Below are 22,812 nucleotides of genomic sequence, written 5' to 3'. Positions count from 1 at the left end.
CATGACTAGCCCTGGCTCGTCGTCTTCGTCATCTCCTCCGCTTGATGCCATCACGTGCCTCCGCGCCCGCTGCGACGTACCGTGTGCTCGTTCGCGCCTGCGCCGTGATTGCCGTGTCGCTCGATGTCGAAGCCGTGTGACACCACCACAGCCGGAGTTGCCGTGCGTCATCGTAGCCATGCTCTCGCTGTGCAGCGCAGCCCCGCTGCCTCGGCCTCCATGTCCGTCGCGCTCGTCGTGGACTCACCGCGCGTCGCCTCCGCATCCGCCATGACAGCCGCCGCGCCGGGCATCCCCATAGGCCGACACACGGCCCGGAGCTTCGCGCAATGCAACCACCAACAAACACCGCCATCGTCGGCACGCCTCCGGCACGGCGGACCACGCCCAAGCTAACCAAGCTCATGATACCAAATGTTGGGACAAATCCCGAACCAATCCTCCCCGGCGACACACGCCGGGCAGCCTTTCGGCGCCACAAATGTCGGACGAAGGTAGACGAAGGAGACACCATGATTTTTCTAGCAACGAACACCGTGACGCACCAACGCCTGTATCTTGGCTTTATTTCTCTCTACCACTCGAACACACACATGAGGTAACCCGGAAGAACTCTCACGTCGACCGGACACACATCATGATCCCGATAGAGACTACATCTTCTAGGCCCCTCACACTTGGCTCGGCACACCCCGTCGCTCGGCAACACACCGGAGCACGGCTACACACACCGGCACCTTCTACAAATAGTACACACGGGCCTTTTATAGCCAGCTGCACACACAGGCCAGTGGCCACACACACCCCACTAACTCACGCACACACGCACGAATTACCGGCCGCTGAGCCAACTAACTAATCCATGCACACACAACCTGCTAGCTACATGCATGGTCATCCTCAGGACGTGCGCAACCAACTACTCCGGCCGCACACATGACTTGGCTGGCTCCAACAGATCGCACGCCTTCGTGCATTCAGCTCCTCCACGCAACGAACGTAAGAACGGGTTTACGTCAGGAGACACACGCATGCCACGACTCGACTTGGTCGCGCTCACGCCGGTCGCCGCCGTGTATAGTCATGGCTTATTGCCAACATCGGCGACTTGACCCGGCGGAGGCCGGCAATGGAGGTAAGCCAGCTTGAGGCGGTTTGCCGTAGAGACAGAAGCGGCCTGCCATGATGGAACAGCGCGAGGCGAGCGCATCTTCAGTACAGCAGCGACTCAGCGCTGTGGCGGCGATGGAAGGCCGGGTCAACGCGTGGTGGCGGGTTGAAGCGCAGTGCAGGCGTCGGCTGCGATGCAGCCAATTGGAAACAACACAGGAGGCGGACGGCCCGCAATAGAGGCCGGAGCCGGCGGAGGTGAATTGGAGAGGCGGCGATTCAATTCGACCATGATGGTGACTCGGCAACGGCGTCTTGAGACCACATCTGCGGAGGTGAGCAGCTGCTATAAGGCCGTGTGTCGGAGGTGGACAGTGAGGCGCGGCCAAGGAGGGCGGTGACGGCGGTTTGGCTTGAAGTCAGAGATCGGCGAACCACGGCGGTGACCCGGCCGGTACAGCGGCGCCGCGGCAGGCTACAGCGAGAGCGGCTTAGAGGCAAGCGCTGTAGTGGCGGCTCGTCGGCGATGAAAACAGGTTGGTGATGGCAACTCAGACAGGAGACGAGGCGTGACAGTCATTCGGACGGGAGACAAAGCACGATTCGGACGGAAAGGCAGAGTCCAGACTAGCCACGGGTCGTGGCCTTCTTCCCTTGCTAGATAGATTACTCAAAATATCAGCTTTCATCAACCGTGCTCCAAGTACTCGGTGGACCACTTTATACGAACAGCCCCCACGAAGTTGTACTTACGAAACCACCTCGGGGTTTGACCCATGCCTGTCCACGCACTCGTTGATTGATCTGACGCGGCGCCCAGCGGCTGTAGAACAATTCCTGTTGGCCTCGTCGACCAGCGGTTGCAGAAAAGTTGATCTTAATATCAACGGATTACGTTGCTTCAGCGGCGCACAACAGAACTCCAAAACCCTAATTTGTCTTGAAGTAAAAAACTCATACTGCCAGCTCCAAAGTTAATAGCAATTCTGATCACCAAAGTGGGATTTCCCGGCTCTGCCGAAGACTATCTCATTCCGAGTTTTCTTCATCTGGCCAATTGCGAACTTCTTGAAACTCTAGAAAAAGATCCCTTCAAGAACTCAACACCACCGTGCGCTTGTCCCACGGTGAGCGCCAACTGTCGCCGAATTGTCACGGCAGATGTCCTCGTTGAAAGTACTTAGTCGTGAGGCCAACGCATCTATGTGATAGCTTGAAGGGGTTGGTCGGAATCAAGAGACGCGAGGTTTTACCCAGGTTCAGCCCCTCATGATGGAGGTAAAAGCCTACATCCTGCTTCATTGATATTGATGATGATAATCACAATTACAAGGGTGTTTTATCTCGAGAGCTATTGATTTGTATGTTTAAACCTAACTTGTGAAACTTGTCCCTCTTGGGGTGCCCTGCCCCTCCTTATATATGTTGAAAGGGCGGCTTACATGACTAGTCATATTAGGATTAGGATTACTCTATTACAAGTGGAGTCCTAGTCTTGCTTCCTTTGAATATTCCTTATGCCTTTTATCTTGAGCTAGCCCACCATAACATAAGCCGTCCTTCTGGGCCTTGGGCCTTGTTGGCCATCTGACCCGCCCGCCGGGTTACTAATGAGCTGCCAAGATCGGGCGGGTTATCTGTGAATCGCCAAGCTCCGGGCGGGTCACCAGTGAGTCGCCACGCTCTAGCCGGGTTATACATCCGGCGGGTTACACCACGGGGTATATCCCCGACAGGTCCATAGTTATTAGCTAGATGACTTATTCTCTCTCTTTGATCTTCAATACAAAGTTCTCCTTGATGTTCTTGGAGATCTATTCGATATAATACTCTTTTGCGGTGTGTTTGCCGAGATCCGATGAATTATGGGTTTATGAACTTGGTTATCTATGAATATTATTTGGTTCTTCTCTGAATTCTTATATGCATGATTTGATATCTTTGCAAGTCTCTCTGAGTTATCGGTTTAGTTTGGCCTACTAGATTGATCTTTCTTGCAATGGGAGAAGTGCTTAGCTTTGGGTTCAATCTTGTAGTGTTCTTTCCCAGTGACAGTAGGGGCAGCAAGGCACGTATTGTATTGTTGCCATCGAGTATAAAAAGATGGGGTTTATATCATATTGCTTGAGTTTATCCCTCTACATCATGTCATCTTGCTTAAAGCGTTACTCTGTTTTTATGAACTTAATACTCTAGATGCATGCTGGATAGCGGTCGATGTGTGGAGTAATAGTAGTAGATGCAGAATCGTTTTGGTCTACTTGACACGGACGTCATGCCTATGTTCATGATCATTGCCTTAGATATCTTCATAATTATGCACTTTTCTATCAATTGCTCGATAGTAATTTGTTCACCCACCGTAATCCATGCTATCATGAGAGAAGCCACTAGTGAAACCTATGCCCCCCGGGTCTCTTTCTTATTATATTGCATCTCTTTTATTATCGCATCTCGCTTACTATTTTGCAATCTTTATTTTCCAATCTATACAATAAAATACCAAAAATATTTATCTTATTATCTCTACCCGATCTCACTTTCGCAAGTGACGGTGAAGGGATTGGCAACCCCTTTATCACGTTGATTCTGAGGTTCTTGATTGTTTGTGCAGGTACTATGTGACTTGTGCGTTGTCTCCTACTGGATTGATACCTTGGTTCTCAAAAACAGAGGGAAATTCTTACACTACTTTGCTGCATCACCCTTTCCTCTTCAAGAGAAAACCAACACATGCTCAAGAGGTAGAAAGAAGGATTTCTGGCGCCATTGCTGGGGAGATCTATGCCAAGTTAAGACATACCAAGTACCCATGATAAACTCTTCTCCCTCGCATTACATTATTTGCCATTTGCCACTCGTTTTCCTCTCCCCCACTTCACCTTCGCCGTTTTATTCTCTCTCTTCCGTTCGTCTCTTTTCTCTTGCTTCTTGTGTGCTTGTGTGTTGGATTGATTTTTTGTCGCGATGGCTCAAGATAATACTAAATTGTGTGACTTTTTCAATACCAACAACAATGATTTTATTAGCACTCCGATTGCACCTACTGCCGATGCTGAATCTGGTGAAATTAATACCGCTTTGTTGAATCTTGTTATGAAAGATCAATTTTCTAGCCTTCCTAGTGAAGATGCCGCTACCCATCTGAACAACTTTGTTGATTTGTGTGGTATGCAAAAGAAGATCGATGTGGATAATGGTATTGTTAAACTGAAGCTATTTCCGTTTTCGCTTAGAGATCGTGCTAAAACTTGGTTCTCTTCTTTGCCTAAAAATAGTATTGATTCATGGAATAAGTACAAAGATGATTTTATCTCTAAGTATTTTCCTCCCGCTAAGATTATCTCCCTTAGGAACGATATTATGAATTTTAAGCAACTTGATCATGAGCATGTTGCACAAGGTTGGGAGAGGATGAAATTAATGATACATAATTGCCCTACTCATGGTTTGAATTTGTGGATGATTATACAAAAAAAATATGCCGGATTGAATTTTGCTTCTAGAAATCTTTTAGATTCGGCCGCGGGAGGTACTTTTATGGAAATCACTTTAGGAGAAGCTACTAAACTCATATACAACATTATGATTAATTATTCTCAATGGCACACCGAAAGATCCACTAGTAAAAAAGTTCATGCAATTGAAGAGATTAATGTTTTAAGTGGAAAGATGGATGAACTTATGAAATTGTTTGCTAATAAAATTGTTTCTTCCGATCCTAATGATATGCCTTTGTCCACTTTGATTGGGAATAATAATGAATCTATGGATGTGAATTTTGTTGGTAGGAACAATTTTGGTAACAACGTGTATAGAGGAAACTTTAATTCTAGGCCGTTTCCTAGTAATTCCTCTAATAATTATGGTAATTCCTACAACAATTCTTATTGAAAATTTAATAAGATGCCCTCTCATTTTGAGATTAGTGTTAAAGAATTTATGAGCTCGCAAAAGAATTTCAATGCTTTGGTCGAAGAAAAATTGCTTAAGATTGACGAGTTGACTAGGAACGTGGATAGAATTTCTCTTGACGTTGATTCTTTGAAACTTATATCTATTCTACCTAAGAATGACATCAATGAGTCTCTCAAGACCATGAGAATTTTCATTGATGAGTGCAAAGAAAGAACCGCTATGATGCATGCTAAAAAAGATTGCTTTGTGAAAGCGTGTTCTTCTAGTTTTCATGATAATAATGATTAAGATTTAAAAGTGATTGATGTGTCTCCTATTAAATCTTTGTTTTCCAATATGAATCTTGATAAATATGGGACTGGAGATGAGTCGACTTTAGTTAAAAGGCGTCCCAATGATTCGGAGTTTTTAGATCTTGATGCAAAAAGTAATAAAAGTGGGATTAAACATGTCAAAACTTTACATAGCAATGAACCCACTATTTTGGATTTTAAGAAATTTAATTATGATAATTGCTCTTTGATAGACAGTATTTCCTTGTTGCAATCCGTGTTAAATTCTCCTCATGCTTATGATCAAAATAAAGCTTTTAGTAAACATATCGTTGATGCTTTAATGCAATCCTATGAAGAAAAGCTTGAATTAGAAGTTTCTATCACTAGAAAACTTTATGATGAGTTGGAACCTACTATTAAAATTAAGATTAAAGATTATGAATGCTATGCTTTATGTGATTTGGGTGCTAGTGTTTCCACGATCCCAAAAACTTTGTGTGATGTGCTAGGTTTCCGTGAATTTGATGATTGTTCTTTAAATTTGCATCTTGCGGATTCCACCATTAAGAAACCTATGGGAAGAGTTAATGATGTTCTTATTGTTACATATAGGAATTATGTGCCCATAGATTTCATTGTTCTTGATATAGATTGCAATCCTACATGTCCTATTATTCTTGGTAGATCTTTCCGTAAAACGATTGGTGCAATTATTGACATGAAAGAAGGAAATATTAGATTCCAATTTCCGTTAAGGAAAGGCATGGAACACTTTCCTAGGAAGAAAATTAAATTACCTTATGAATCTATTATGAGAGCCACTTATGGATTGCATACCAAAGATGACAATACCTAGATCTATTCTTGCTTTTATGCCTAGCTAGGGGCGTTAAACGATAGCGCTTGTTGGGAGGCAACCCAATTTTATTTTTGTTCTTTACTTTTTGTTCCTGTTTAGTAATAAATAATTTTATCTAGCCTCTTTCATGTTTGTGTTTTTATGTTTTAATTAGTGTTTGTGCCAAGTAAAGCCTTTAGGATTTTCTTGGGTGATTGTTGTTTGATCTTGCTAATAAAAACAGAAAGTATGCGCTTATGAAAATAATTTTCATTTTTTACCAGAGAGCGATAAATTACCAAATCCAACTGCAGTAGATTAGTATACAAATTGTCCTGGTCATCCTAATGTTTCAGAATTTTTGGAGTTACATAAGTATTCGAGACATCCAGATTGCTACAGACTGTTTTGTTTTTGACAGATTCTATTTTTCGCGTGTTGGTTGCTTATTTTAATGCATCTATGGCTAGTATCGGGGGGTATGAAACATAGAGAAGTTGGAATACAGTAGGTTTAACACCAATATAAATAAAGAATGAGTTAATTACAGTACCTTAAAGTGGTGGTTTATTTTCTTATACTACCGAAGCTCACGATATTTTATGTTGAGTTTTGTGTTGTGAAGTTTTCAAGTGAAAACCAATGCATGCTCAAGAGGTAGCAATACTCTAGATGCACGCAGGAGTCGGTCGATGTGCGGAGTAATAGTAGTACATGCAGGCAGGAGTCGGTCTACTTGACACAGACGTGATGCTTATATTTCATAATCATTGCCTTAGATATCGTCATAACTTTGCGCTTTTCTATCAATTGCTCAACAGTAATTTGTCAACCCACCGTATTATTTGCTATCTTGAGAGAACCCTCTAGTGAAACCTATGCCCCTCGGGTCTATTTTCCATCATTTAAGTTTCTGATCTACTATTTTGCAATCTTTTACTTTCCGATCTATAAACCAAAAAACCCAAAAATATTTACTCCATCTTTTGTTTAGTTTTATCTATCTCTGTCAGATCTCACTTTTGCAAGTGACCGTGAAGGGATTAACAACCCCATTATCGTGTTGGGTGCAAGTGTTCAATTATTTGTGCAGGTATTAGGTGATTTGTGCGTTGTCGCCTACTAGATTGATACCTTGGTTCTCTAACTGAGGGAAATACTTATCTCTACTTTGCTGCATCACCCTTTCCTCTTTAAGGGAAAAACCAACTAAAGCTCAAGAAGTAGCACCTATCAATTATGAATTTCCAAGATCAATACCACTAGAATTTTTTTACAAAGGTGGATTTTATTGGGTCAAAATGAAGCATTAAGGGAATACAAGTACAATGAGCACACACCCAGTATTTGCATAGCTAGGATGCACACAACCAATAATACCAGTAGAAATTTACAAGATGAGTACCACTGTCATTGAAGCACAACTAGCATTTCACAAGATAAATACCTATCATCCAATCATAACTATCAATTTACAAGATCAATACTATCTATACATACTAATAAGGGAGGTGATATTCTTGGTTTGATCCATCATCATATTTTACAAAAGAAGTACATACTTTCATCTGCCATCCGATTTTTCGTCCATCCGGCTATAGGTCAGATTACCTGGATGTATTGACGTGTCCCCTTACCGCTAACATGTTATTGCATATCATTTATTTCTTAGTTACCTAGATCTTTGCACAGTAGTTCCTCTCAATATTGTAATGCTCGTTAACATATGAAATGTGCCCCGCTCCCCTCATCATGTTCTTGCCGTTTCAATATTCAGACGTGGAATGTAGCATGTTAAACATTAAATAAAGGTCAGTTATAAGTAACATGTACCACATTACCAATACATCATTCTAGAAACTGAACGACACTTATGGAGTGCAATTCCTATGCTTGATTTTTTTCTATTCCCTTGCCTCTAGCAGTGAATCAACATTAAAACAATCATACTTTTCTTCTGTTTCTGTCACATAAATCTAGCCCTTATGTATGTCCTTAAATTTTCACTTGACTTGAATTTTGAAATAATTCTGAATGACACTATAACTTCATTTATCCACTCTCATTATTGTCATGACCCCCCCCCCCAAAAAAACATGTGAACCACCACACTTACCTTCTCCATGCTTTAGGCATGCCCATTTGAAGTTTGTAAAACATGGAAGGATTACATGTTTAGAATTGGATGCCACCTAAAACCACATATCTTCTTATCATTTAGGCAAACTGAAAACATAGAACCACTTGGTAAACTCAAAGTATATACACCTTGTCTCCTTGTTATCTATAGCTCTAGCCATGACTCATATCTTGTACGGCTTTTGTACTCATTCACATTATCCCATTATCGTGGGTATCGTCTCACTCCATTTGCCATCCTATTATCATCGTGCTAGTCCTTGAACATTGAAGCAATTCTACCTCTCTTTTAGCCTCTTTTGCACATCCATTTACTTATATACCATAAGAAGAGAAAGTGTCAAATGTAAAATTTTAAAGGTCAAGTACAAATAGGAATTTGTTGCATATAATAGAAATGTGTCTACCTGTGAGAGACCAGTAGGAGTGGAAATACATAGAGGAACGGATATAAAGTGTCTCAATAATTCGAAAGGGGTGCATTTTCCCTATGGAGGAGGACATCTCATTACCAACTATGTGCTTTCTAATATGATTATTTACGTGATGTATTTCTTTGAAGTGCCAAAATGGAGTTAAAAGTATTTCTATGGTTGCTTCTTTATGATAGGCTTAATACGCTAAATACACAAAAGCGGAGAAAATTTAATGTCACTAACAACTATGCTTACATCCCATGTAATGTTGTTGAAGATACCACTGAGAACCTCATTTTCCATTGCCCCTTTAGCATTTCTTCTCGGATACGCCTTTCTAGTGGTCTCTGAATGCCTCATGGATTGCTTCGGCAATGTGCTAAAGTGTCGTTTAGTAAATCATAATATTTGTTATAATATATTGGAACATTTCGAAGGAGCTCATTAATTTCATTTTCAAAGGTATTAGGCCTTCGAGATTGGCATGGAGAGAAATCCCCAAATATGTATTATCCATAAATAGTTATTCAAACTTCTTACCAACACTACAAGAAATATGTCAACTAGTGACCTTCTATCAGTGACCCTGGAAGAATTGGTCATAGATCTATGACCATTTGAGACCAATTGGTCAAAAGCTGTTCGGGGGGCTCCAAACCCTAAATCATCGCGACCATTTTGGTCAAAAAGGTCGTAATTTCCTTACACGAAATGGTCATAAAGCAGACAGCACTAGTCCGCTGCCTTATTTCTAACTTTTAACGACCAATATAGATGGTCATAACCTTGTAAATTGTGGTGAGTTGCTATGACTAGGCGCCACCTCATCAGTTTTGCCTATGTGTCATGTCCATGTGGCAATTTTTGCCCTAGGCTGTGAAGCAACCTATATTTATTTTATTCCAAAAATTCCCAAAAAATTCTCATAAATTTTTTGGATCATATCTTCATCAAATATGTCAAAAACCTTCCTTGCTTAGTTCAAAAATATTTCAACAATATTCATTTTCCTATTCTGTTCAGAGCAGCACTTTGTGCAGGAAGTAGCACTTTGGCATGTCCAAATACTATCCATTTTCTACAGTGCTTTCCTATGCCCAAATAACCATCCTCCACCAAATGCCAGCTCAATCCATTCATTATTTTGAGCCCAGCTTTAACATTCGTATCTATGTCCAGTGTGGTACTTTGCAAAGCAAGTACCACCTAGGCTCCTCTTTTTGAGCTGAAATTTTTTGAAGACGGTCTTCTTAGTAACTGATCATCCTCAGCCAAAACTCACGCCCATTAGCCATGTACATTTCCCGTACCGCTAACCAAACACTTGGCTGCTAATTCATGTTTGAGCATCGATCGGTCTCCTCGTGAGAATCTTATGTTGTAATTTTCTTCCTAGCACCTACCTGGGGAGTGCCCAACCAACTAGACATGCCTAGGCCGCCCAGAACACATGGCAACGCCACGGTCACGCGGTGACCACGTGGCGGGCATGCGAGTTTACGCGCTCTAGAGTTGGGGCCCTCAGCCACCGCCCAAACCTCGACATATCGCCACCGAACCATGTATTTATGATTAAATAGGTACTTATGTAACTAGAAATGATTTTTGGAAAAAATAAATAGCAAACTATGAGGTAGCTGCAGTTCAAATTTGACCCGCTTCCAACTGAATCGGTGGAATTTTGTCTTTCTGACTAGAGGTGGATCAAAACTTTTTACACCAAACAATTTTGTCAATTGTGCATTAAATATGTCCTAGTATTTTAGAAAATTGTTTTGGTCCAATTTGGCAACAATTATTTGGGAGGTCCTTCACAAAAAAACCTCCTTTTGGGCACTCGAAAAATGGAAAATGGTATTTTCGTCCAAAGAAAATGAAAACTTCCTTAGGCAACATTGTTTGCCATTCTAATATGAACCCTTGTGCATAATATGAGATCATTTGAACAAACTATGCCATGAATGTGGCCATAAGATTGATCATTTGGCTTGAAAGGCATTGATCTCCAACGTGATAGCTCGTTTCTGAAAACATTTTTTTAAAATAATCGCCGTATTACAAGTTTATTAATTTCCCTGGAAACTTGGTCACATGTAATGACACAATGCGAAGGTTCCCCAATTTTTTGATTGTTTTGAATTTTTTATGCCCGTTTCAAAATGCGGTCAAAAGGGCGGGAATGACCATTCCTAGCTAGTGGTTGAATCTTGCAAAACTTTTGATGTTTCTCAGATTAAATAGATACTTATGTACCTAGAAATGATTTTTGGAAAAAATAAAGAGCAAACTATGAGGCAGCTACAGTTCAAATTTGACCCCCTTCCTACTAAATCGGCGGAAATTTATCTTTTTCACCAGAGGTGGATCAAAAAATTTGACACCCAATCATTTGGTCAATTGTGCATTAAATATGGCTTAGTATTTTTTAAAATTGATTTTGTCCAATTTTGCATCAAATATATGGTAGGTCCTTCACAAAAAAACTCATTTCGGGCACTCGGAAAATGGAAAATGAATTTTCCGTGCAAAGAAAATGAAAACTCCCTTAGGCAACATTGTTTGGAATTCCAAGATGCACCCTTGTGCACAATATGAGATCATTTGAACAAACTATGCCATGAATGTGGCCATAAGATTGATCATTTGGCTTGAAAACCCTGAATCTTCACGCGTGATAGCTCAATTCTGAGAACACTTTTTTAAAATAATTACCGTATTACAAGTTTATTATTTTTCCTGGAAACTTGGTCACATATAATGACACAATGCGAAGGTTTCCCATTTTTTTGATTGTTTTGAATTTTTTATGCCCGTTTCAAAATGCGGTCAAAACGGCGGGAATGACCGTTCCTAGCTAGTGGTTGAATCTTGCAAAACTTTTGATGTTTCTCTTATTAAATAGATACTTATGTAACTAGAAATGATTTTTGGAAAAAATAAAGAGCAAACTATGAGGCAGCTACAGTTCAAATTTGACCTGCTTCCTACTAAATCGGTGAAAATTTGTCTTTTTCACCAGAGGTGGATCAAAAATTTTGACACCCAACCATTTGGTCAATTGTGCATTAAATATGGCCTATTATTTTAGAAAATTGATTTGGCCCAATTTTGCAACAACTATATGGTAGGTCCTTCACAAAAAAACTCATTTCGTGCACTCGGAAAATGGAAAATGAATTTTCCGTGCAAAGAAAATGAAAACTCCCTTAGGAAACATTGTTTGGAATTCCAAGATGCACCCTTGTGCACAATATGAGATCATTTGAACAAACTATGTCATGAATGTGGCCATAAGATTGATCATTTGGCTTGAAAACCCTGAATCTTAACGCGTGATAGCTCATTTCTGAGAACACTTCTTTAAATTAATTGCCGTATTACAAGTTTATTATTTTTCCTGGAAACTTGGTCACATATAATGACACAATGCGAAGGTTTCCCAATTTTTTGATTTTTTTGAATTTTTTATGCCCGTTTCAAAATGCGGTCAAAACGGTGGGAATGCCCATTCCTAGCTAGTGGTTGAATCTTGCAAAACTTTTGATGTTTCTCTGATTAAATAGATACTTATGTACCTAGAAATGATTTTTGGAAAAAAATAAAGAGCAAACTATGAGGCAGCTCCAGTTCAAATTTGACCCGCTTCCTACTGAATCGGCAGAAATTTGTCTTTTTCACCAGAGGTGGATCAAAATTTTTGGCACCCAACCATTTGGTCAATTGTGCATTAAATATGGCCTAGTATTTTGGAAAATTGATTTGGTCCAATTTTGCAACAAATATATGGTAGGTCCTTCACAAAAAAACTCATTTCGGGCACTCGGAAAATGGAAAATGAATTTTCCGTGCAAAGAAAATGGAAACTCCCTTAGGCAACATTGTTTGGAATTCCAAGATGCACCCGTGTGCACAATATGAGATCATTTGAACAAACTATGCCATGAATGTGGCCATAAGATTGATCATTTGGCTTGAAAACCCTGAATCTTCACGCGTGATAGCTCATTTCTGAGAACACTTTTTTAAAATAATTGCTTTATTACAAGTTTATTACTTTTCCTGGAAACTTGGTCACATATAATGACACAATGCGAAGGTTTCACAATTTTTTGATTTTTTTGAATTTTTTATGCCCGTTTCAAAATGCGGTCAAAACGACGGGAATGACCGTTCCTAGCTAGTGGTTGAATCTTGCAAAACTTTTGATGTTTCTCTAATTAAATAGATACTTATGTACCTAGAAATGATTTTTGGAAAAAATAAAGAGCAAACTATGAGGGAGCTATAGTTCAAATTTCACCCGCTTCCTACTGAATCGGCGAAAATTTGTCTTTTTCACCAGAGGTGGATCAAAAATTTTGACACCCAACCATTTGGTCAATTGTGCATTAAATATGGCCTAGTATTTTGGAAAATTGATTTGTTCCAATTTTGCAACAAATATATGGTAGGTCCTTCACAAAAAAAACTCATTTCGGGCACTCGGAAAATGGAAAATGAATTTTCCGTGCAAAGAAAATGAAAATTCCCGTAGGCAACATTGTTTGGAATTCCAAGATGCACCCTTGTGCACAATATGAGATCATTTGAACAAACTATGCCATGAATGTGGCCATAAGATTGATCATTTGGCTTGAAAACCCTGAATCTTAACGCGTGATAGCTCATTTCTGAGACCACTTTTTAAAAATAATTGTTGTATTACAAGTTTATTATTTTTCCTGGAAACTTGGTCACATATAATGACACAATGCGAAGGTTTCCCATTTTTTTGTTTTTTTGAATTTTTTATGCCCGTTTCAAAATGCGGTCAAAACGGCGGGAATGACTGTTCCTAGGTAGTGGTTGAATCTTGCAAAACTTTTGATATTTCTCTGATTAAATAGATACTTATGTAGCTACAAATGATTTTTGGAAAAAATAAAGAGCAAACTATGAGGCAGCTCCAGTTCAAATTTGACCCGCTTCCTGCTGAATTGGCAGAAATTTGTCTTTTTCACCAGAGGTGGATCAAAATTTTTGACACCCAACCATTTGGTTAATTGTGCATTAAATATAGCCTAGTATTTTAGAAAACTGATTTGGTCCAATTTTGCAACAAATATATGGTAGGTATTTTACAAAAAACTCATTTTAGACGCTTGAAAAATGGAAAATGATTTAAAAAACTCATTTGTCCTAACTCTTTTAAAAGATATTTGTCTTATTTCGATTTGTCATTATTCCTGAAAACTAAGGTCAAATTTGATGATACATGAGAAGGTATTCTATTTATATTTTTATTTTTCATGTCATAAAATAGTCAATATGATTTAGCACCATATTATTATGACCAATTTAGATGGTCAAAATGTGGTATTCTGATTGGTTCAGGAGCATCTCACGCGGATCGTGCCTAATCACCATCGGATGCTCTTGGATCCAATGGCCCGCCTGTCTCACCCATGTCGCACAACCCACAACGCGCACTCCTCACACACACCCAACCACCGCCCCTCTCTCTCACGCGCGAACCCCACCCAACCCTCGTGCCCTCCTCTCTCTCTCTCTCTCTCTCTCTCTCTCACCTAGCGCTCCACTCCTCCCTGGCCGCCACCACCTCCGGCGCCCTCTGTCCGGCGAGATCCACGACTCCTCCTCCTCCTCTCTGGATCGATCCGCAACCGCTTCCAACCCAGCCGTCGCCGCAGACCTCCCCCAATCCCGGCCTCCTCCATGCCGATTCGAGCAACACTCCCCACTTCCAGACCAAACCCTAGCCTAAGACCCCTTCCTCCTCGATGGCCAACCCCTCCATGGCGGCCGATGGCGGGGTGCCGTTGGCGGAGGGGGTCCATGCCGTTGGGGCCCAGATCCGCAACCGCTTCCGCGTGGCGCCCGTCGACCGCGTGGCTGCGGCCCTGGCGACGCGATGGTAGCATCTGCCCTGGCGGCGTTGGCCAACGAGAAACCGCGAGATCCTCGACGCTGTGGGCAGCACCGCAGCGGCACTAAGCACCACCGATGTCGATGGGGTCGTTCGAGCAGCTCGCGGCCGTCGCCAAGCAGCAGCAGCCCGCGATGGTAGCGGGGGACTTCTCACGCGCCTGCTCCAACGTATCCGTCCTCTTCTGCTGCCTTGGCATCGCCTTCAAGTTTGCAGAGATGGACTACGTAGCCAAGGCAAGCGGCCACTCCTCCGCCCCCCTCTCCTCCCCCGCTACCTGCTCTGCTGTTCGCTATGCTACTTCATTGTGCTTGTACTGTATGTGGTAAAATTTCTGGTGATTCCTTCCTGGGACATTGGTTTAGTTGTGTGAAGCTGAGAGGTTTGGGATGAAATGACCCCAAAATTCTCAACCGGATCGAGTTGGTGAGTTCTGTTTGAGTTTACTTTTGATTGGTATACGCTGCATAGCTGCGTGCCATCCACGTGGGAAGGTAATTGTGTTGATCCACTTTAGTTTGAGGCTAGGAGGTTTGGGTGAAATGATCTGTTGAATTCCGAACTGGATCAAGCAGCAATAATTGGTTGTTTCATCAGGATCGGACTGTCTAATTCTCCTACTGTGTGTCAAAAGTAGAATGGCAATCTCTATTATCTAGTATGACCTTATAATAGTTTGGAATGATCTGTTTTGATTTACGAACACTTACTAGACGTAGTAGTCAGTGCTTAGCTATGTATGGTGGTCGTTGCTTCATTGAATTGCTTGGTGTTGCTGTAGCCCTAGTAGCCAGTGCTACTGTTTCCACAATCGATGCTTACGGCCACTGCACACAGTCTATTTTAATCCTTAGCATCCACTTCATATGCTTCTAGTACTGATATTTTTCTCTGAATTCATAATTTTTTGCAGAGAAGCTGCAACCTATAGAACGCAAGAAAGGGATGATGTGTGTTGTGTCCTTGCCATTTCTGGACATCAAGGTTGGACAGACCTACCAGATGTCCTGCTTCATTCGATTGTTGCTCTGTTGGGCTCCTTCTCTAACCTTCTTGCCTTCGCGGTCTGCAGGTTCTTGTCATCGTCCTGTGTGAGCTGCCAACAGCTCATCCATCCCACCAACCCCGATAATTTTTGTATATGCTTGCTATGGGTTTCCATTTTTATATATGCTTGCTATGGGTTTCCATTCAAAGCTATAAGGTCGTTAACTGCTATCTTATTCAGTTTTTTCTTCCCTGTATCTGTCAAGCTTAGTCATGTTTACACACAGCTTCAGTAAATGGCATTGTATATGTTTTTCTCAGTAAATGCAAGACATTGTATTCAACACTAATCCCCTAAGTATGCCATGAGCATGTGAATAGATCAATCCTGTTGTCTTTGTGCTTAGTGCTTACTGCCTAGGTGTTCTCAATTTACAAAGGGTTTTGGGAGTACTTTCCTGTTGCAAATGCATGGGCCTGTTGTTAGATGCATGAGTCTGACACACCAGTGATTTCTAACTTAGACACTTGTATTTATGCAACTTCACCAACAATTTTGTTTGCAACGGCATTATGCACATGAGGCAGGACTATACAAGTGAATTGTCACAGTAAGGTCCTTCCATGGATTTCATGTGGCTCCTTGAGTTGTAAGATGCAGCTCCAACATTGAATATATTTTGAATGTTTCCAAAGATACTCTCTGTTACGTTTACTTCAATATATACATGCATGTTACTGAGAGAAGTTGGTTGCAGGAATCAGTACACATATATACTGGAATATTAGTTTTTTAATGGGAGGAATATAGTGTATTAGATGATGTAAATTTGTTTGGGTTCAGACCTATGCTTCCTCCACTGTTTTGTAGAGTTGGCTAATTTTAGATACTGCATGATAACCTTTAAGGCTGTGGCCAATTTTAGATTCTGCATAATAATCTTTGTACTGCATAATAAAAAATTGCAGTACCGAAGATGAATGGTTGATTAGTTTTAGCTTCAAGCCATTTTAGTATATTCTTTGTACTTGTGGCTGTGGCTATAACTAGTTTGCTATAGTTCATCCGTGATGTCCGGTAGCTATGAGATCTGAGGGATGCCGACCATTCGAGCCACGTAACTTATTCAGCTTTCACTCTACAATCTTGCTAATTTAAAGTCAGTGGGGGGCTTTCCCCCACTGTCCACAGTTCCTAAAAAACTTATTCATCTTTGGACATCCTCATTTGCTATGCTAGGTATAGTGTAAACTCTCTTCTGAATTTGATTTGTACCAGTTTGACTTTCCTAAGTTTCTTTTCTTGTTAGCAGAGCTTACACTATCTTTCTATAGGCGCCGCCGGATTCGAGGGTGGAGCCCGAGCCTCCACTAGAGCATGGATCAGCCGTGTAGGAGGTGGAGCTCCGCATGGATCATGACTTGGTCGTCGTGGGGGCCTGGACCATCAAGCTCACGGGCGAGATGGACGGCCTCGGCAACAGAGGCACGCGTGAGATCTTGGGGTTGACCAATCCACGGGGCGCCAGATCTTCTCTCGGGGTCGCTTGCTGTAGTCATACTGTCGCTGGATCTCCTCCCCCCTCTCTCTATGTTTTTCTGTCAATAGCTAGTAGCATACATTGGAGCTGGCTGTACCTGGAACTTAATCTGCATTTATTCAACTAGATCAAGTACAAGTACATTAGTTCGTAATCTGCTTTTAATACATCTCCTAGTCATAAATTTCCTGAAGTAGTGCATGTATATATTTAGGTGCTGCAATTAGAAAATGGATGTGATTTCTAACTTGATTGTTGTAGGCTACAAGATATATCTCTGTTGGTTCATCTTGCTGTAGAATATGCCCCTATTCATTCATTTATGTGTATTGCTATTTACCTCTGGTGACATGTGTGAAGCACTCATCTACAAACTTGCTTGTTATACTCATGTTCCTGATGATATTGGTGTACACTCAATCTAGTTATTTCTTCTTGTTCTACTACTAGTTGTTGTGTACTAGTAGTGATGTAGTTTCTGTGTAGTAAAACAGAAATATTAATGCTCAAATATGATGATGTGGCCTGCAGCGCACTTGCTTCGACGTCGACCCGTCCATCGTCATCGCCTTCGAGGACGACGAGGACACGGCAGGCGCCGTCGGCCTCGGCGGCGGCTTCCACCACTACCACATCATCGTCACCTACCAGTTCCACGACGACGTCTGGGCCGTTGAGTCCTTCTGCAGCTGTTGCCGCTGTTCCTTCCACAGTTTGGGCGGGACTCGTCGGATCGGCCTCCTCGTTTCCTATTTTAGGTAGTACATCCTTCTTGCTCGAATCTACTATTTGATCTGCCTGCACATCTCCCACTCTGGCGCATAATTGATGGGTTCTTCCTGGATTCTAGAAAGCTGCAAAAAATTGAATTTTCTAGGGGCACTCTTAGCCTACTTGCCACAATTTCTGCTTGTCCATTTGGCTCTCGCATTAATTACTAGGCCAAGATTTTAGTTTGCTGTCATCCTCGAGTCTAAGATCCCCATGCCCATTTATATGTTCTCTGGTGAATTATTTCTATGCTGTGTGTCAAAATTTGAATTATATCTAAAGTCTACAGCTCAATTTTCCTGGAGGCCACATTATCCTTACTTTAATGGTCAACTTGTTCAGAGTAGAGTTCAATCCTGTAGACCACATGATACTATTGTGATAATGGAGAGTTGGTGTCCATTTCTCCATGGAGATTTGAGTTTTCTCTTTTCGTTTATTCTGTGTGGTGTTAGTCCGATGGTTTATTGCTAGATGGCTGTATGGATAACTCAACTTTGTTTATTCTGCGAGGGCTTGCTTGGTACCAATTGTTATGTGCTTCATTGTGCAGTGCTGATTTTGCAGCACTGATACGAACTTACAACAGTATTACACTGTAGTGTTTTCTGCATGTTGTCGTATCACTAGTTCCATGCTGCCTTCACATTTGACTCTATTAGTTGTTTTTGTTTTTATCCTTGATTAGTATCAATTGTTGTATTGTAGACTTAAATTGTGGTGGTTCCTCTTTTACAGAAGCTCAAGTGTGAAGTTGTGAAGTGTGAAGCAAGTGTGAAGCCATGAAGTGTGAAGCCAAGTGTGAAGCCGTGAATTCCAACTCATTGTAGCATATATGTGTTGTAAAGATTGTAATAGATTTATTTAGTGGTATATTTGATGAATTTTATGCGTTCTTTGTTCTATTTGAAATATTGATTATGTATGTGATTTGAAAACTTGTGGAATGGAAACTTGTCCAGTGAGGCCACTTATGAAAACAATTTGTCAAATTTGTGCATTTCTAACATGTGGGACCAATTTGAGAGATGAACATGACAGGTTGGACCCATCTGACTAGTGGGACCAGCTTGAATATATAATAGTTGAAAATAGAAAATCAAAATAGAAAATCACTAGACTAAAAGGCCATGGCCCAAAAATAAAAAGGCTGCAATGTTGGGCTTGGTCCATGAAGCTGACAAAAAAATCATAGGGAAAAAATATAAATGGGCTGAATTAATGGGCTTGGCCCATATAAACACCGAATTGGACCGGGCTGATTCTTGTGCCACATCAGATTGCCACGTCGGATGCCTACGTGGCCTGGGGAGGCTGCTAGTGACCAAAACAAAACAGTAGGAATATTTTGGTCGTAAACGTCTACGACCTTCGCACAGAGAAGGTCGTTAATTTCAGTTTACGACCGCCAGCTTTTGACCATCTGTTTTTGGTCACAAAAAGGTCACAAATGGAAAATAATGACCATTCAGTGACCAATAGTCAAGGTCACAAGTTGACATATTTCTTGTAGTGCAAGGATGAGGTATGTCATGATATATTTAGTACTATATAGATGGGCTCTAAGATTCTATCCTAGGTCTAGAGGAAACCTGAGGACTCCCACTTTTTGGTTGTTTTTGTGAAGCGAAGATGACTTATTCTCTAGTCTGAAACTATCACTGTCAAGGATTACTCACATGTTAGGTTTTGGGAGGACTCGTGGTTGGGAAATGCCCCCACTTGGCATCCAATACCTACGTGTTTTTGATATAGAACTTCTTAGTCATGTCATAATAGAAGAGGTGATTTTTAAGGAGTTCTTTACCTAACATGGATGAAGGTGTAGTCATCGTTTCGGTCCTCCATTTCTTGAAGTTTTTCTTATTTTTGAGTCAAACAATGTGATGTGCTTTCACTTTCCTAGAACTATGGTAGATTTCTATAGGTTGTGCGCATCTAGCTATGCAGAAACCAGGAGTGAACTCTTCATGGTTGTATCACTTGATGCGTCGTCAAGGGTCAACACAAACTATCATAAAAAAGGTATGTCAGAAAAATTATGCATGTTTACACAAAGAGTAGGTGCAACATATAAGTTGGAACCGGCTAAATCACGGAGATCAAACAAACAGACCATTGAAGAGATCCATAATAACAATTGCAATGACTAAATGAAATATGCTTGCGCTCAAAGAGCAGAACCAAGATTACATGTCTCTTATTATTAATGGTATTACATGTATCCTCTCCTTGCTTACATCGGGAGGAAAGGACTTGAAGAAGACGCTTCAGGATCAGCGCCACCGAACTGCCAACTGAACCCCACCTCAAACGACCTCTTCAGGTGAATATCACCGCTAGGGAAGTCGGTGCTTGTGCTGGTGTCATTACGGCCACTAGAATTGTAGCCACTATAGACCAGGGCCTTGAGGTCTCCTCCATACCTCATCATGTCAAGTGAATCCTCTTGTTGCTGTGTCGGAGCCTTAAACATCGTGGGAGGCCCCATGTCCATGCCACTAGTGACATAGGGAGCTGGTGATGCTGTCGAATACATCATCGAAGACCCCATGTCCATGTTGTGAGTGATGTATGGAGCTAGTGGTGGTGCCTGATAAGTCGACGGAGACTCCATGTGCATGTAGTTGGTGACGTATGGAGCTGGCGGTGGTGCATGATACATTGCTGGAGACCCCATGTCCTTGGTGTTGGTGACGTATGGCTCCTGGGGCTGGAAGATAGGTGGTTGGCCACTAATTTTTATGATGCTTTCCCCTATGCTCTGGAGGATCACCTCTAGCTTTCGGCCAACATTGGTGAGATCCTCGATGTTGAGGCCATCAAGGTTCGAGAGGTTGCTTTCTGAGCATGGCCTTGTGCAGGAGGATTCTGGTCTCGTTGTCTTCACAGACGCCTTGGAGCTTGTAGCCCTTGGCCTGGAGCTTGTCAAAATGTTGGTTGAGAAAGCTTGCATGATTCACCGTATTCTTGAAGTTCCCCTCTGGCATATTCTTATAGTGTTTCAGGACAGGCACCGCCTCAGCGGGGGACGGGAACACCTGTGGTACCGCCTCGCCCTTGCCATATACTAGCACACATGCCTTGGCGTTACACATGATGGCCAACTCCTTCGCCTTCTTCAGTAGGCCCTCACGCCGCTTCCTTGAAGAGGCATACTAGTGACATACTGTTTGTCTATGTATTCACACATGTATAATGTCTCTGGTTAATACAATTCTAGCATGAATAATAAACATTTACCATGATATAAGGAAATAAATAATAACTTTATTATTGCCTCTAGGGCATATTTCCTTCAGTCTCCCACTTGCACTAGAGTCAATAATCTAGTTCACATCGCCATGTGATTTAACATCAATAGTTCACATCACCATGTGATTAACACCCATAGTTCACATCGTCATGTGACCAACACCCAAAGGGTTTACTAGAGTCAATAATCTAGTTCACATCGCTATGTGATTAATACCCAAAGAGTACTAAGGTGTGATCATGTTTTGCTTGTGAGGGAAGTTTAGTCAACGGGTCTGCCACATTCAGATCCGTATGTATTTTGCAAATTTCTATGTCAACAATGATCTGCACAGAGCTACTCTAGCTAATTGCTCCCACTTTCAATATGTATCCAGATTGAGACTTTGAGTCATCTGGATCAGTGTCAAAACTTGCATCGACGTAACCCTTTACGACAAACCTTTTGTCACCTCCATAATCGAGAAACATATCCTTATTCCACTAAGGATAATTTTGACCAATGTCCAGTGATCTACTCCTAGATCACTATTGTACTCCCTTGCCAAACTCAGGGCAGGGTAAGCAATAGGTCTGGTACACAGCATGACATACTTTATAGAATCTATGGCTGAGGCATAGGGAATGACTTTCATTCTCTCTCTATTTTCTGCTGTGGTCGGGTTTTGAGTCTTACTCAACTTCACACTTTGTAACACAGGCAAGAACTCCTTCTTTGACTGTTCCATTTTGAACTACTTCAAAATCTTGTCAAGGTATGTACTCATTGAAAAACTTATCAAGCGTCTTGATCTATCTCTATAGATCTTGATGCTCAATATGTAAGCAACTTCACGGAGGTCTTTCTTTGAAAAACTCCTTTCAAACACTCCTTTATGCTTTGCAGAATAATTCTACATTATCTCCGATCAACAATATGTCATTCACATATACTTATCAGAAATGTTGTAGTGCTCCCACTCACTTTCTTGTAAATACAGGCTTCACCGCAAGTCTGTATAAAACTATATGCTTTGATCAACTTATCAAAGTGTATATTCCAACTCCGAGATGCTTGCACCAGTCCATAGATTGATCACTGGAGCTTGCATATTTTCTTAGCACCTTTAGGATTGATAAAACCTTCTGGTTGCATCATATACAACTCTTCTTTAATAAATCCATTAAGGAAAGCAGTTTTGTTTATCCATTTGCCAGATTTCATAAAATGCGGCAATTTCTAACATGATTCGGATAGACTTAAGCATGGATACGAGTGAGAAACTCTCATCGTAGTCAATACCTTGAACTTATCGAAAACCTTTTGCGACAATTCTAGCTTTGTAGATAGTAACACTACTATCAGCGTCCGTCTTCCTCTTGAAGATCCATTTAATCTCAATGGCTCTCCGATCATTGGGCAAGTCAATCAAAGTCCATACTTTGTTCTCATACATGGATCTCATCTCAGATTTCATGGCCTCAAGCCATTTCGCGGAATCTAGGCTCATCATCGCTTCCTCATAGTTCGTAGGTTCATCATGGTTAAGTAACATGACCTCCAGAACATGATTACCGTACCACTCTGGTGCAGATCTCACTCTGGTTTACCTATGAGGTTCGGCAGTAACTTGATCTGAAGTTACATGATCATCAT

At 41.5% G+C, this 22,812-nt stretch overlaps 1 pseudogene; it reads right to left on the bottom strand.

The window, feature by feature from the left end:
- Positions 1-7,565: 7,565 nt before the first annotated feature.
- LOC125519101 overlaps positions 7,566-22,812 on the bottom strand; it is a 66,162-nt pseudogene continuing 50,915 nt past the window's right edge.

This window comes from Triticum urartu, chromosome 7 (genome assembly GCF_003073215.2).
Source record: "Triticum urartu cultivar G1812 chromosome 7, Tu2.1, whole genome shotgun sequence".
Lineage (NCBI taxonomy): Eukaryota > Viridiplantae > Streptophyta > Magnoliopsida > Poales > Poaceae > Triticum > Triticum urartu.
Note: the sequence above shows the minus strand (reverse complement) of the source record. Positions and strands in the feature narration are given on the sequence as shown.